The sequence below is a fragment of the Grus americana genome, chromosome 2, assembly GCF_028858705.1.
Source record: "Grus americana isolate bGruAme1 chromosome 2, bGruAme1.mat, whole genome shotgun sequence".
Classification (NCBI taxonomy): Eukaryota; Metazoa; Chordata; class Aves; order Gruiformes; family Gruidae; genus Grus; species Grus americana.
In genome coordinates, this window is record NC_072853.1 from 98,041,993 (window position 1) to 98,057,041 (window position 15,049).

At 43.7% G+C, this 15,049-nt stretch overlaps 1 protein-coding gene across 17 annotated transcripts in view; it reads left to right on the top strand.

The window, feature by feature from the left end:
* The window catches only part of ATXN1 (ataxin 1), a 229,714-nt gene that overhangs the window by 52,663 nt on the left and 162,002 nt on the right, over positions 1–15,049 (top strand). For 12 of the 17 annotated variants that reach the window (XM_054817216.1, XM_054817208.1, XM_054817220.1 and 9 more), the window contains one exon: positions 12,289–12,413. The gene's annotated coding sequence lies outside the window, so the exon portion shown is untranslated. Of the gene's footprint in view, positions 1–9,685; positions 9,804–10,622; positions 10,751–12,288; positions 12,414–13,789; positions 13,851–15,049 lie in introns of those variants that run through there. The other 5 variants (XM_054817209.1, XM_054817215.1, XM_054817210.1 and 2 more) reach the window with 4 other exon arrangements.

Consider the following 15,049-nt stretch of genomic DNA (forward strand, 5'->3'; position numbering starts at 1 on the left):
TGAAATCTTTCTATAGAGTTTGGATGTCTTTCTGAAAATGCTACGCTGCAAATTATTGAGCTCAATGCTGCTCACTTGTATGCAATGTAAGGATGATTCCCACTATGGAGGGCATGCTAGGCTGAAATGGTATGGCCTGCCATATGAATTAGCATAAGCCTAAAGGAGCATAATGGTCCTTGCCGACTTTTAAAATCTTTTACTCTTTGCGTAAAGCTTTAAATGGATTAATCTAGTTTATGTTACATTTTAATATATACCTATACGTTGAGGCACATGCATTTTAGCATAAAATATGAGTCCAGGGACTAGTACAAGGAGGCGTGTTTGTAGCTTTTTAGACATTGCTCTACTTCTTTTAAAGTAATTATGTAATTATTATTGGCACTTTTTAGTAGTATACAAGTTACTTAATGCAGAATGTTGTCTGTTTTGCCCATTTGAAAGAAAGCTGTGCAGCTGGTTTCCTTGCAAACCTCGGTCATCCTGCAGAGGCTGGTTGAAGGACTACTTTTGTTTTCTGCAGGACAGTGGTGATAGGAAAGTTATGTGCTGTTCCAGTCACAAGCTGTAGACATCAAAGAGGAACCCTAGGTGTAAGATCAAGGAATGTTGGAAAAGACAGTATAATATTAAAATTGGCACTGGTTGGTGCTGGAAAATGAAACTGTTGAGTGCTAGCTTTGTCATGACAAATATTTGCGGGTTGAAAGCATTTTCTTCTTAGGTCTGAATAAATGCTGGAGAAATTAGACTGTGCTGCAGCCCACATTAGTACATGCGTGTGTATGGAAAGAGGTACAATATCTTAAATAAAGTAGAGGTTTGGGTTTTTTTTCTGTTTACAAACTCTTTTCACCAAAATTAATAAGATACATGTAGCCATACGCAACGTTGTGAATGTTCCATAAACTTAGCTTTGTTCCTGACGTGGTCTATCTGTCTTATGTTATGAATCACATTAAGGATATTTATCTGTCTTATGTTATGAATCACATTAAGGAAAAATACCTTGTTTCGATCCTCCAGGGGAAAAACCCTTTCTCTATCTCACCTCTCCCCAAAAACCCCAGACATCTATTTGTCCTGTGTCATCTGAAGCAGATTCGAATCTGTTATCTGTACTTAAATCTACAGATGCACTTTTCCTGTCTTGCAAAGGAACAAAATGTTGTCCCACTTTCTGTAGTTGCAATTTAGTAATAGCACAAACAAGTCACCGTAGTAAACTGAATGTGTTAAAAGAAATGGAACAGAGGAAAGATTACAATTTAATTCCCCAGAAATTATACCTAATATTATTCATAAGCAGAATGCAATTCACAGTAAGTAAAAGTAAAGCTGTGTTTCAAATCAGCGTAAGTAAAATAAACCTCCCTGGGCAAGACTACACTTGGATTTGATACTAATGAATCTTGCAGAACTGGCACTGCAGTTGAGTTGTAACATCAGATCCGTTTGTTTACCTTTCTTGCCAGTTTAACATCATTTTTCATGGGCTGAGACCGGGTATTTTAGTTTTCTTTCTGGAGCACGCTGTCTCTCTCTCAGTCTCCCTGCAGTAACGTTGGAATCCACTGGCCAGCTGCAGCCGAATTTAACAGATGGGTTGAGATCCTGAAGTCTTTGAACTCCTAGCAGTTTTGTGAAATAGGCGGTTGGATATAGGACGACGACAGAAATTAGTGACCTTTCTGAAGGAAAGGCTCGCCCGTGTTATCACGGATGTGAGAGCGCGCTGGGGCGCGAGCTGTTGCGAGTGTTCCCAGCGCAGGGCTAGCTTTGCTCTGAGCGTGCATCTTACTGTGCGTGGAGTCACCTACCTGCGAGAGGCAAAGCCACAAGAAACCAGCCTTTGTGGACTCCACCGTTTATAAGACTACTTGGTCTTTTAAGTAGGGAAAATACCCTAACTCCCTTGACTTCTCCCACACTTTCCTAATAAATGTAGCATTTTTAGGTTTCCAGCTTTCCTCTGTTCTAAACCAACAGGACCTTCACTCTTGTCTCCCATTTTCTGCAGGAGGTAAATGGAGCCCAAGACAGACAAAGTGATGTGACCAGGGCTGTATGGGATATGTAACATGGCGCTGGCCTGTGTGGCTGAGCTGGGAGGTTAGAGCCCGACCACTTGCCTTTTCTGTCCTGGGCGTAGAGTCACTAGTGAATGCGGTTTAAACGCACAGATCAGTTATTAAAGGTCCCGGACCTTCTCAGATGGCTCTCGAAAATGCAACATAAGGAGTTACACACAAAGCTGCGCTGTCTTAAAAATTAACCGCATTAGAAACCATATCTCTGGCTGGTTTAATACTTAGAAACAGTTATCGTTGAAGGAAACGAACACGGATCCACAATGCTTTGAAGAGAGAGGACAAATGGCGCGGTAGCAGTCGTGACAGGGCCCAGCTTCCCCTACTGACTTTGCCCTTTTCATTCATGAAAATGGACAGTGGTGATGAATTGAGACACTGGATTTTACACATACTTCCTCCACCCTTGCGCTTCCTGCTTGCAGTGAGCTCAGAGTCGTCTCCTGTGTGGAGGGCCAGTGGAAGGCATGTGAAAGAAGAGAGAAGCTTTTAAGAAGTACTCAAGTACTAGGAAAGCATTTCACTTGGCCTCGGCCAAGTCCTCAACACACTGGTCAGTGTCACTCTTGCTCATGAATTTGCTGCCAGGTCCAGAACTGTTTAACAAAAGTTGAACAGATGGAGCAACGAGGTTTCCTGCACCGGGAATGCAAGGCGGTTTCCATCACGAGGTATTTCTTAGCAACTTCCACTGAAACTCTTGAGTGTTACACTCTTATTACTGCTAGGAACAAACAGCTTAGGAGGAAAACATCATTCTCCCCTTCCTGATAATGTTTTCAACAAATGTAGTGGATTGTGTAGACAGGTGGCTTCTAGCTAGTGGCCTGCAGACCTCCATGTGGCCTGCAAACCTACATAGGCTCAGCAGGTACTTCTTAATAGGTGGCAAAAGGTAACTGAGAAAGTTAGATGTCATGTCATAGGATTCTTAGCCTTTCATGCACTGAAAAAAGGTGGGATGACCATCTTATTACTTGAATTAGTTATAAGAAATTTCAAGATTTTAGGGGTCTTTTTAATGACATTTGGGAAAAGAACATAAGATTCACCATGAGAAAAAATACCAGAGGGTATTTGACGTAAGCTCAGATGACAACGTAGTCACCTTAAAAAAACGCTACTGCCTAAAATTTTCTGCTGGCTGTTTTTACACCTAATGTCTAAAGTTTATTATTTTTTGTGGGGTTTAGTGGGGCAAAGGTAGTACTTTTTTCAGTCTTGTTATCCAGTTTGTTTTACTTCTTCCCTTCTATAACCATTCTTTACTATTTTGGTGCAAGATGAAGAGAAAATAAAGAGTAGAAGAACTCATTGTAAAACTACAGAAATTAGGTTAGTTATTGTAGCTGAAACTACTTTGATCTATTCTCTCTTCTCTACGTTCACTTCAAGATGCTCTTGCTGCTGTCACTATTACACTTGCAATATTACAGTAGATACAATAATATCATCTTACTTGGTGTCATAAAGATGAATGACAGCAGAATATTTGGTTTCTGTGATTATGCCTACATTAACAAGTAGTATGGACCAACTGGAGAGTATCTGTATATGTGAAAAACTTGGTGCTGGGATCCTGAGGTTCACACCAGGCACATTTCAGGGTTGCTTTTACTTCTTTCTGGAGTAGTCTGGTGCCGCTAACTGCCCACTCTGGGGAACATGATGCTTGTACTTTAGTTCCTCCCAAGAGGGATCCAGTTCACGTGCTCCAGGGCCACCTCACAATGCAACCAAAGCCCAGGCAGGACGGATTATCTGGAGACTTGCTTCAAAAGCTACGTGTGCCTGATCTGAACAAAAGCAGTGAGCTGTAGGGACCTTGTGGGATGAAGGGATGGAAAGAAAGGTGTATTTCAGCAATCTGATCTTGTAGTTGTACCAGTTAGTAAAACACATTTCATAATTTTTCGTAATGTTCCTTCTTCCCTTTTCTTTGTAGTTATTGTGGAAAGGGGAAGGTTGGTGTGAGTAGGCCTTGGAGAAGGAAGGCTGTTTTGAGAAGTTAGAAAGAAGAAATCTTCTACCAAAAGAAGGATTGTATGCTTTAAAGAGCTTATACAATGCCAAGTGCACATTAGATGCTTAACCAGTAATGACCCATGTCTAGCAGTTTGTACTTGACTTGCGGGCTTGCTTGGGCCACTGGAGAGTGCTCATGCCCTTAAATTTAAGAGGGTGGTTAGATGCTGCACTGAACTGAGGCTATTGGTCATTGTAAGACGTTGGCTGGGCATCCCTTATTTAAAGGTCTGTAGGCTCTTTTTGATGTGTTTCCTGAGGCAGAGAAGGAACATATGGTATGGTGAGATGTAATGTCATATTATTGCTAGCATGGCTTGGAAAAATACATGATGTTACCTTAGAGAGTAGGTGTGAGAGCCAGTCTGGCAGATGTGACATTCCTGCTTTCTGGATCTGACAGTTGGCAGCCCAGAGAGCCTACTGCCAAACCTGGTATTTGCTGAAATGCTCATGTTATGATTTGTGCTAAAGAAAAGGAAGTGGAAGTAGAGATGACAGAAGCAGTAGTACAATGTTGGGGTTTTTTTGTTTGGATTTTTAAAAAAAAAAAAAAAAAGTCAGGCAAGTAAACTTACACAAAAGCTTCGTCTTAGTGTCCTGTCTCTCCTTGTTTGAAAGAGTAGATTTTGTAGCCAACCAACTCACTGAATCCAGGCAGAGGACAACATTTCTTCCTCTGCCTGGAAGATTTTAGTTTCTGGCCAAGCTGCTGGCATAGTCCTGCTGATCTCAGAAAGTCAGACCAAACTACAGTAGTGCTGAGCTGGTTGTGGCTTAGTCAAATTTCTGTTCTAAAAAAAGCTTATGGTCAGGCCTCCAAAGTGTACCGCAACAAAGGTCACCACAGGTTTCTGCTAAAGTGTCCTGTACTCTGTGGCACTGGAGATACGTAAATGTATAAGGAATATTGATTGTTCAATCTTTCTATATAGTAGCAAACTACTACATCTCAAAATCCAACCTCATATGGAGGTATGCTAGAAGGTAGGTGAGCTGAGTAAGTAAAGTAGAAGGTAATAGGAAAAAAAAACAAACCTCATCTGTCCCAAAGAACATGAAATTTCTTCTTTTTTCTAGAGTCCTTCATTTGACGAACCCAGAATGTATCTAGACATTGAAAATCATGCCTGTGGTGGACTGAGCCTGGCTGGAGGCCAGGTGCCCACCAAAGCTGCTCTGTCACTCCCCTCCTCAGCTGGACTGGGGAGAGAAGATATAATGAAAGGCTCATGGGTTGACACAAGAAGAGGGAGAGATCACTCACCGATTACCATCATGGGCAAAACAGACTCAACTTAGGAAAATTAATTTAATTTATTGCCAATCAAATCAGGGTAGGATAATGAGAAATAAAATGAAATCTTAAAAACACCTTGCCCCTACCCCTCCCTTCTTCCCAGGCTTAACTTTATTCCAAGTTTTCTCTAACTCCCCTCCAGCTGCACAGGGGAATGGAGGCTGCCATCAGTTCATCACAGGTTGTGTCTGCTGCTCCTTCCTCCTCAGGGGAGGACTCCTCACGCTCTTCCCTTGCTCCAGTGTGGGGTCCTTCCCACAGGAGACAGTCTTCCATGAACTTCTCCAACATGAGTCCTTCCCACAGGCTGCAGTTCTTCATAAACTGCTCCAGCATGAGTCCCTTCCATGGGGTGCAGTCCTTCAGGAACAGACTGCTCCACCATGGGTCCCCCACAGGGTCACAAGTCCTGCCAGCAAACCTGCTCCAGCCCGGGCTCCTCTCTCCATGGGGCCACAGGTCCTGCCAGGAGCCTGCTCCAGCATGGGCTTCCCACAGGGTCACAGCCTCCTTCAGGTGCATCCACCTGCTCTGGTGTGGGGTCTTCCAGGGGCTGCAGGTGGATATCTGCTTCCCATCATCCTCCATGGGCTGCAGAGAGACAGCCTGCCTCACCATGGTTTTCTCCAGGGGCTGCAGAGGAATCTCTGCTCTGACGCTTGGATCACCTCCTCTCCCTCCTTCACTGACCTGGGTGTCTGTAGGGCTGTTCCTCTCACGTATTCTCACTCCTCTCTTCAGGCTGCCGTGCACAGTTTCTTTTTTCCCCTTCTTAACAATGTTATCCTAGAGGTGCTACCACTGTTGCTGATGGGCTTGGTGTTGGCCAGCAGCAGGTTCATCTTGGAGCCGGCTGGCATTGGCTCTGTCAGACATGGGGCAAGCTTCTAGCAGCTTCTCGCAGAAGCCACCCCTGTAGCCCCCTCGCTACCAAAACCTTGCCACGCAAACCCAATGCAATGCCATACTTCATTTTCTTAACATCTCTTCCTAAACTGTATGTGCCCTTTAGCAGAGAGACACACTCACCTGCTGCTTTTCATGGGCAACACACTGAAGTTTTACAAAAGGGTATTACCGTCCAGGCCAGCTCGGGCAGTGAGAAAGTAGGTGTACGGCGCTCAGCTTTGCATCCATTGGCACTCCTGGTTTCAGAAGCTGGGTTTCAGAAACAGGGTTGTGCCCTGTGGTATGGCAGGGTCTCCTGCCACAGGACGAGGCCGCTGACCTGTTGTGCAGTCAGTCTCTCAGGCCTTCGTGCTGTGCTCAGATGCTGGGATAAGGAGGCGCTTAAGAGGGTGCCAGGGAGAGCCTGAGGTCAGCGCCTGGTGAGGCTGGGGTGATTACAACTTGGAAAGACCTAACCGAGTGGAATAGTGTGGCTCTGCGTTGCCTTTTAATGATAAACAGGCTGTGTAAAGGCAGGGGGGCAGTGAGTGCGGGCCGACTGGCCTCGCTCCAAAAATCATGCGATAAAGTCACTCTTGGCTGTTAAGAGGGGAGTTCATGGTGTTCGTGCTTACAAGCAGAAAGCAAGAAAAAGAGTAAATACCAAGTGGGAACACGTGCCTGAGCCTGCCAGATCCTGGGCAGAGGCAAGGGAGCACAGCAGGCCCGTTCCAGTGAGGTTTGAGGAAAAGAGTCCCTGTCCCCATGACAGGAGGTGCACAGAGAGCCTGGTGCCACCATTTCTCCATCCTTCGTAGCCAGTCCCAAAATGAGATCATATTTTAGCAATCCACTTTGATCTGGCCTTGGCTCTGTCATGCGTGATAATACCATGGTGGTTTTTTCCAGGCCCACAAAAAACCACTTGCCCTGGGGATGGTGAGGGAGACTGGCACTCCCCTCTGTCACCCAGGCTTGGAGGTGGATGAGCTTGCCCAAATCCAAAAATACGAGCCAAGTCTCTGTAGTTTGTCCTGGGGTTTTATTTCTTTCTTTACTTGATTCTTTGTTTCCACTGCCGTGGTTTTTCATTGGTTTTGATCTGAGTCAAGTCATGCTAACATAGCAAACGTACAAGTTGACTAGAATGGAAAATCAGCTCAGTCTGTTTAGCTCCATTGGCCTTTTGAGAGAGGCACCACTGTGAAATGAAGGAAGGCTGGGGAAAAGAGGGGTCCCACTGGTGGCATTTTATCAGGCTGATACTCTTGTGATATTTGAGGTTTTCTTAAGGTCCCAGGCTGCCAAAGCAAGGGGTATTGTCTGTCTCAGCTTTAGTTGAAAAGCAAAATATTTCTGCCTTCTGAATGCAGACCAGCACAGCACCTGTTGTGTTCCTGTGGCTCTGAAGCCAGAGAAAAAGACCCTGTGATTTTTTTTCTAGTCTCACAGCTTTTGAGGGAAGTACCTCCCTTTAGGGAGATGTGTGCTGATCTACCATCATTTAATTCTTAGGGGTTAGCCATGCATCACACTGCAGGTGTGATACACTGCTGTTTTCAGGGGACCCTGACTGAATTCAGCTTCTTTGCAGCTGGTAGGGTTAATGCTGTGTCCTGTTTTTGACAGGGATAGAGTTAATTTTCTTCGTAGGAGCTGGTATGGAGCTATGTCTTGAATTTGTGCTGAAAACAGTGTTGATAACACAGGGATGTTTTCATTATTGTTGAGCAGTGCTTACACAGAGTCAAAGCCTTTTCTGCTTTTCATACCGCCCTGCCAGTGAGCAGGCTGGGGGTGCACAAGGAGCTGGGAGGGGACACAGCCAGGACAGCTGACCCCAACTGACCAAAGGGATATTCCATACTATATGATGTCATGCTGACCAAGAAAACCTGGGAGGAGTTGGCTGGGGGGCAGTGGCCATGGCTTGGGGACTGGCTGGCCATTGGTCAGTGGGTGGTGAGCAATTGCATTTGGCATTACTTGTTTTGCATATTCTTTTATTATTATTTTCCCTTCCTTTTCTGTCCTATTAAACTGTCTTTATCTCAACCCATGAGTTTTGCCTTTTTCCCCCTGATTCTCTCCCCTATCCCACTGGTGAGGGAGTGAGTGAAGCGGCTGTGTGGTATTTAGCTGTCTGCCGAGTTAAATCACAACAGTCCTTTTTGGCGCCCAACGTGGGGTGCCAAAAAGGACTGCTGTGGTTTAACCCCAGCCAGCAACTAAGGCCCACACAGCTGCTCACTGACTCCCCCCCCTCAGTGGGATGAGGGAGAGAATCAGAAAGGTGAAAGAGAGAACTCCTGGGCTGCACGCAAGCAAAGCAAAACCAAACAAGAAATTCCTTCACTACTTCCCATCGGGAGCAGGTGTTCAGCCATCTCCAGGAAAGCAGGGCTCCATCATGCATAATGGTTACTCGGGAAAACAAATGCTGTAGCTCCAAACATGCCCCCCTTCCTTCTTCTTTGCCCAGCTTTATATGCTGAGCATGAAGTCATATGGTATAGGATATCCTTTTGGTCAGTTGGGGTCAGCTGTCCCGGCTGTGTCCCCTCCCAACTCCTTGTGCACCCCCAGCCTGCTCACTGGTGGGGTGGTGTGAGAAGCAGCACAGGCCTTGGCTCTGCGTAAGCACTGCTCAGCAGTAACGAAAACATCCCTGTGTTATCAACACTGTTTTCAGCACAAATCCAAACCATAGCCCTATTCCCAGCCAAAACCAGCACCCACTGTGTGTATGGGAGGAGGAAGGGGGATCTGTGCTTTAGAGTGAGCCTTCATTTGGTTCTGCTGGGGGGTAGAAAAGCCAAGCACTACCTCATTTATTGCACTGGGAGGAATGAAAGAGCTGACAAAATACTCCTTTAATTTGTTTGAAGCTACATTCATTTCTCCAGAAGGGGGAGAGTGGAGTAGTTGAATGCTGGGAGGAATGTGCCTAATTCAGGACTGTCCTTCCTCCCTGTCTCAATAGACACGACAGAGAAAAATCAAGCCATTTAGAAAGGGGCTGTCAAATCTAGTCCAGCATTATCTGACTGTCGAGTGAGGCTTCGTACTCACTACTGAATAGTTCTGTATTAAGAGTTCACAGTTGTTTTTAATACCAGTCAGGTTACTGAGCAAATATCATAAATGCATAGAGGTGCAAGCCATGAGTGGACAGTGACCGCAGGAAGAGCACATGTGTGTATGGTAGGCCTGCTGCTCCTTTCTGATCATGAAATTTGGCTCACAGTATCATGATGTAGCAAAAAAAAAAAAAAAAAAAAAAGGGTAGAACCAGTTTAAAGTATTTTTGTTACATGGAATTTTTAGTGTTTATTCTGTGCTGTATAAATTATTACTTATTACTTTTTTTTTTTTTTAGGAAAACCAGAAAATTTCCTCCATCACAGTTAAATCTCTTTTCATTTGACAAACCCTGATTTGCTGCTGCTGTTTCTGTAAGGATCAGATGGGTAATGGAAGCTGTACAGCAAATTAATGTATGCTACTCGATATAGTAAAACGCAGGGCTACAATAAGCCTTTTTTCAGCAGCTGTAAAGCCGTTGTGTGACTACAGTGAATCCATTCAGTCTCCCCCACGCTTGCTGGGAGCACCCAGGAGGAGAGAGTCATACTAGTGAAACAGTTTCAGAGGGACAGGCTGATGACTCGCTCCTCATTTTGGATTACAAGGTCTTTTTCTGTGGATGTGAAGTTTCAGCCTCATGTGAGTTAAGAGATCTATAACCTTGTCCACGGTAGGAGCTTATCCACTAAATCAGCATGGGTGTCGTGTCCCTCGAATCAGCCCTCTCAGATGGAGGAATATTGTTACCTTTGCTGTAGCGGAAGGGGAAACTGAGGCACGGGAAAATTTGGGTTAAGTGATAATGTGCATTAGGAGCCAAGCTCTCATACTTTTGTTGTACTATAGAGGCTCAAGTGTTATTCTGAGCTATTTCAGCCCTTCAGGAAGTGTCACATAGCATTTGCCCATAGGTCATGCAGAAAGCCTGGAGGGTAGATAGCTGGGAATCTGTCCCTCAAACAATATTATTTGTCTCTTTAAACAGAGCATTAAAAATGTAAGTATGTAAGTAAGAATGGGAGGATTTTATGCTGATTTTGATCTTAAAATAGAATCCCCGGCTACCTTGTGTTTGAGTCAGGGGAAAAAAATGACAGGCAGAACCTAGTTGATTCAGCAGGGTGACACTCCATAAAATAATCCCTTTAACACTTTTTCTTAAATTAAGAATGGTTTCTAGGTGGCATGACTCACGGACAGAATGTCCTCATTTCACTTTGAACTTCCAGCCTTCTCTGGATTTGTGTCACAGCTTTAGAGGGCTTCGTCTTCTTCCTGCAAGTCTATAGGCTTGGCTATTGCAATCTTTACTCATGTTGAGCGAGAGCAGGCTCCTTGAAGCAAGCAGCAACACCACGTAAGCGAGAACAAGCACGGTGGAGTTGGGGAGCAGGGTAATTTTAAATGGAGTATTTTGGATTTGTTTGTACCGTAAGCAGCTTTGGGGAGTGGTGATGTAGGCGCAGGCTCTGCGCAGGTGTCAAGGGAAGCCTGCTTTTCCCCTTCTTTGTGTGGTGGTCTTTGCTCTGAGTTTTTGGGTTGTTTTCTCCAGGGGTGTGTGTAGAAATAAACTGTGATGTGGAAAGCTGTACTTTTTAAATTTCTGACTGCTTTTGGAAAAGTTGTATTTTCTGAAGTACGTACAGCCACAAAAGGCTGTGGATTACGTCTCTGTTTCTTAATTAAAAGCAATGGAAAATATTATTCAGAGCTGTCTGTCCTAGCTGAGGAAGAAAACCAAACCAGTCTGGCTTATGTGCACACAAGGTCAAATCCTCCTCTTTGCTGTGTTGTGAAAGTTTGTGGGCTTGAATGGGGCTAGTCACAGGTGTGGCCCCGGGAATGGTTTGTCTTTCAGGCCTTTTACAGAGCAAGAATTAATATAGTTGTCGGTCCTAAAAATTGCTTGTAGAGAAATAACTGGGATGCCTGTAATCCGGAGGGGCCGTGCACACACAAGACCGTGCTCTCAGAGGGAAAGTGAACTCTGCACTGGCTGGCAGCGTTTGCTTCTCGTAGCCAGGGGATTTTCCTGCTGACAGAGCCTGGTTTGGAGCCTTACGTACCCAGCCAGCTCCTGGCCTGCCTTGCTGCAGGTACGGGAGAGGGAGGAGGGTGAAACGGGGGGGGGCGGCGAGAATGCGTTCTAGTAGCAGCGTTTGCTGAAAATTCAAAACTCTCCAGGCCTTTTTTGGTGATGGTGGAGAATGTCAAAATTGATTGTATTAGAGACCTGCCGGTTTCTCTTACTCATTTGCTTCATCGCTCCTCCTCCCTTCCTTCCTCTCTCGTCAGCTGGGCTGGGTTTTGTAGTGCTAATGCTGCATTGCCTCTCCAGCACAGCTACTACTTCCCCCACGCCGTTACTACAGAAATACTACAGTAACTCAGTGAAGATTTAGGGAGTTGGCCCTATATGTATTATTAGTGGTAATAACAGTAGTAGTATTAGTAGTAATAATAAATAATAATAATAATAATAAATAAAAATAATAATAGTAATAATAATAATAAAACCGATGATTGCTCTCATTTACATAATGATTTTTCTTCTGATTTGTATCTCTGGGCTTCCTTCCCTTTTTACCTTCATAGATCTGTGGAGTCTTGTATATACTGATTGTGCTTTAAATGAATACTTTGTAGTGTACTGTCTTGCAGATTTTAAAAATCACATGGTTTTGAGTGGTCTAAAATAGTGTGGTTTTGGTATTTTTTGGTTTTGTTTTAAAGTACAACCCACAGAAGAGCATTCATGCTGCTTCTGTTGGGGGGAGTTATCACACTTGCTTTAGATAATGAAATATACATTGGAGAAAGGTCAGGGATTTCCCCTGAGCCACCCACCAATCGCTTGAAATGACAAGAGAGTTTCTTGTTTTGTTTTTGTTCAAGATCCTGGAGCACAGGGAAAGAGTTTTAATGCAGAACACCAGAAGCAAAAGGCTGCAACATCTCCTGTGAGAGACGTGGAAAAAGGAGATTTACAATTGCATCTTGAAACACTCATATGATTTGAGGTAAGTGATTGGAGAGTCTTGTCATAAGTTACAGTTAGTTTGTAATTAAATTAATCATTATTTACCTCAGAGTGTCATGATATTTCTACTGAAGGCAATAAAAACAGATGGGAGAGAGAGGGAGAGAACTTTAATGGCAAACTCAGAAACAGTAGTTAAAATATGTAGTGCGCTTATCTTTTTGAAAATGGGCCCCATGAGGTCCAATCCCGCAAATAAGCAGTCATTCTAACATTTATAAGGGTTAAACCCTGTTTAAATCAATGAGGCTATTCTCACTGAAAGTTAGCCATGTGCCTAAATATTTCCAAGTTTGGAATCTATATCATATGGAAACTGCAGAAGAAAGCTATTGAAGAACACACAATATATAGCCAGAAAAATGCCTATACAATTATTGTACTGTTGGTGATAATGTCATGAGTAATCTGATTTTACAGCATTCTGAAGTGATATTTTTGTATTAAATACATAGTTCTCATTTTTATGTTTAAACACCTCATTGAAATACCCAACTTCTTAACAGAGCCTGTAGATTCTACACCAGCTTTAATAATATATCTGCCTTAATTGCTTCATCAGTGTGTCTTTGAACAAGTAGAGTTAAAAGTATAAAGAAAATAATGTCCCCTTTCATAACTAGAGTTGCAAATTGCACTTGGATATTTGAATAGCAGCTGAACTAAGAGTTTCCTGACTGAGGCTGAATTGTGTCGTCTGGAGTTAATAATTACTTTTTTTTATTAAAGGCAATCATGAGTCGCAGGGAAAAGCTCACCTTTTCCCTCTAGTCTTCATTTTTTTTGTTTTCATTTCTCTCCTTAGAAAAGGATGACCTCTGAGTCTTTTTTTTATCTAGTAAAGAGAAAATGTTACAGTTGTAAAACTCTTAACCACTAAAAGTGCTGCATAAATGAAAACTAAAAACAACTGGCCTCTTCCTTAAATAAAATTTTCAAATTATTTATTCTTTTTTGCCCCCTGAGTGTGCTGAAGGAGACAAAATTACTATAAGAAACCTGAAGAATCGAAAAGGCCCAAGTAACATGGAAGAAGTAGGGCATACAGTCCCACAAAGGTGCAGAATATCAAACCCCTTTGGCTGGTGGCATTTGCAGACATTTGTTGCTTACCAGGTTTCAGAAGAGAGGGGAGCATAGCTGGCCCCTGGTGATCGCTCTGTTTTTGCTTTGTAGGAGTAGAGCTATTAAGTTTCTTTTGAAATCAACAGGCTCGCTGCAGGGAGCTAAATATTTCCTTTCTGTTCAGTGGACAAGAGCCATTGCTTGGGAAATAGTAATAGTCCCGAAGGCATTCATACTGATTTATCCAAAATTTTTTATCGAAAATTGTAGCCAACTCCTTTTTACATGCAGGTCTTGGGACCAGGGACTGTGAGCCCAGACAGGAATACAAGACTTTCAGTAGGAGTCTGAGGTAATTTTTGTAGTTGTGAAATGAGGTGTTAATGCAAATGTGTTTGAAACCACTACCGTACGGCCTTTAGGGGCTCCTACTCTCCCCTCTCTCCTCCGCATCCCTGCGGCTCAGGTGGGGAAATGCCTTACTGCCTGGAGTGAGACCTGTTTGAGGCATAGGGTGACAATCCTGGCCAAACTGGTGAGAGAGGGAGAAGTGCACCACAGTGACCTACATGTGATTGCTCTCAGCCCACCTTTGCTTTCTCTCTGTCCAACTCTCCTGGTGGCAAGCATTCCTCCTCAACTTTGCAGAGCATAAATCAAAATACTTTTATTCCTGTCTTTTTTTCATTGACGTCAGACCAGGATAACGTGCATGATTTTCCTTTCACAGCTGCCGCCTTGTTCCTCTCTGAGGCGGTGCGTGTTGAAGTTCAAGGGAAGGTATCTTTGTAGCATCTCTGTGGCCTTTATAATAATACGATCAGCTCTCTGTTGCAGTCACAAAATTGTTGAATCTTGTTTAGTTTTCTTTGTATTGGAGAGTGCAAGAGTTCATTGGCAGAGTATTAAAGAAAGGGAAGTTATTTGGTGGCGAGAGACACAAGATATATTAAATTATACTGCTACTTCTGCCCTTTATTGATTATTTTTTTAGCACGTGAAGAAATAATGCCTCCTTTTATGTGCCCAGAGAAGGTCCTGTGGTGTGTGCCAGGGAGTTATGTGGGTGCTGAGCTGAGCAGGAGGAGGGACCAACTTTCTCCTGCCTTGTATTTTTCACTGGGAGTGAATACAGGGGACTGAGCCTGCCCGGATTAAACACATGCCTGTTTTGTTTTGCCTTTCTCTGCTCTTCTTTCAGCTGTCAGCATGCCATGTTCAGATGGCAGTGATCAGTCACAAATTGTCCCCCATCCATGCTCCTCAGCTCTCCTAAACCATTAGTTTCGTGGAGCTCTTCAACAAAGATGGCACCGGTTCGATCTTTTTTTTTTTCCTTTTTTTTTTTTTCTCCTAGCTAATGGAAAAAGAGGTTGTTTGTTTGTTTGTGTTTTCCCCTCAAGTCAGCTGCATTAGTTCCCAAAGCAACTTGTGTTAAGTGGAAATGAGGCTTTGATAACACATGTGCTTGCTGGAGACTCGCTTAGATTTTAATTTTTTTCCCCTGTATATGGATCTTTTCAATGGGGCGCCTCTGTTGTGAATCAGAAG